Below are 2,006 nucleotides of genomic sequence, written 5' to 3'. Positions count from 1 at the left end.
TAAAATTTCCTTTAGTCCCGGTTGGTGTTACCAACCGGGACTAAAGGTGGAGCTCCACATGGCCGCGGCCTTTAGTCTCGGTTCGTGTAAGAACCGGGACTAAAGGGGAGAGGCATTAGTAACGACCCTTTAGTCCCGGTTAAAAAACCGTGACTAAAGGGCCTTACCAACCGGGACAAAAGCCCCTTTTTCTACTAGTGCTAGTATCCACTATGTTTTGAGATTGATGTTGCTATGACTTTTCTATGCTTAATGCTTGTCACTAGGGCCCGAGTGCCATGATTTCAGATCTGAACCTATTATGTTTTCATGAATATATGTGTGTTCTTGATCCTATCTTGCAAGTCTATAGTCACCTATTATGTGTTATGATCCGACAACCCCGAAGTGACAATAATCGGGATACTTCTTGGTGATGACCGTAGTTTGAGGAGTTCATGTATTCACTATGTCTTAATGCTTTGGTCCGGTTCTCTATTAAAAGGAGGCCTTAATATCCCTTAGTTTCCACTAGGACCCCGCTGCCACGGGAGGGTAGGACAAAAGATGCCATGTAAGTTCTTTTCCATAAGCACGTATGACTATTTATGGAATACATGCCTACATTACATTGATGAATTGGAGCTAGTTCTATATCACCCTATGTTATAACTATTGCATGAGGAATCGCATCCGACATATTTATCCATCACTGATCCATTGCCTACGAGCTTTTCACATATTGTTCTCCGCTTATTTACTTTTTTGTTGCTACTGTTACAACTACTACAAAAACCCAAAAACATTTACCTTTTCTATTGCTACTGTTACCATTACTATCATACCACTCTTGCTACTAAATACTTTGCTGCAGATACTAAGTTATCCAGGTGTGGTTGAATTGACAACTCAACTGCTAATACTCAAGAATATTCTTTGGCTCCCCTTGTGTCGAATCAATACATTTGGGTTGTACTTCACCCTCGAAAGCTGTTGCGATCCCCTACACTTGTGGGTTATCAGTGGCGCACTCCTAATGATATGATAGCCTTCATTCTCCTCCTGCACCTGCGGTGCACTCCTCTTCCACCGCCACCCCTACCCCTTCACCTTTTTGCAACTGCAAATCCCCACCTCCCTCTGCACCCAGGATGCGATGGTACTCGGCCACCTATTCTCCAACTCCCATGCCACTCCACCTTGTTTCAACAGGGCTAGTATCCAACAGTAAGCCGCAAGGCATGTTGTTGCTGGCGCTAGTCCCAAACAAGGACGCGAGAATTCCCGAACTCCTCGCCATGCACAAGCACCTGAAATTCTACCCGGAAGCTAGCTAGCCAAGACTAGTAAGAAGAGGAGCGTGGAGAGGGGCGGGACGGGGCCGTACCTTGGAGGCACTCGCGGGGCTTCTCAAGGGCCTCACAGAGGAATTGGCTGACCTGCGCAGCCGGATCGTCCCCGCGCGTGGGGTCCTGCTCCTGCTGCGTGTCCGCGACCTGACGGTCGTCGGCGAGGTCGGGCGAGGAGGAGACCTAGCGTGCGGTGGGGGAGGCCGAGGAGGTGGAGGAGGAGAGGAGCAGGCGGCTCACGGCACCATTGAGGCCGGCCGTCTCCCACGAGTCCGGTGCCGCAGACGCGGCTGCGTCCTCCTCCATGTCTATTGTGCACTGCCCGATCTGCTCATAGCTTGCGAACTAGAATCCGGCAAGGAGGCCAGCAGAGGACTGGGTAGCACCATGGGGCCCTGGTGGGTGCGCCTCGGCGAGCGCAGGGCGCGAGGCGGCGAAGCAAGAGGCAAGGTTGGAGAGGTGCTACTGGAGGAAGGATGGGGCGGCGGGGAGGGGGCTGCGGTGGATCTGGCCAGCGACAATGTTTGTAGGGTAGGGGAAGGGGGTCGAGGCTGGTGGCGAGCGGCGATGGATGGCAGCGAGGGGAGGGGAGGGATCTGGATCGAGAGTGCTAGGGTTCGCTATGCGGGGGAGACTGAGGAGTGGTGTGTGGGGGAGAGAGCAGATCGCAGTGGTTTT

Source organism: Triticum dicoccoides, chromosome 7B, assembly GCF_002162155.2.
Source record: "Triticum dicoccoides isolate Atlit2015 ecotype Zavitan chromosome 7B, WEW_v2.0, whole genome shotgun sequence".
NCBI lineage: Eukaryota > Viridiplantae > Streptophyta > Magnoliopsida > Poales > Poaceae > Triticum > Triticum dicoccoides.
Note: the sequence above shows the minus strand (reverse complement) of the source record.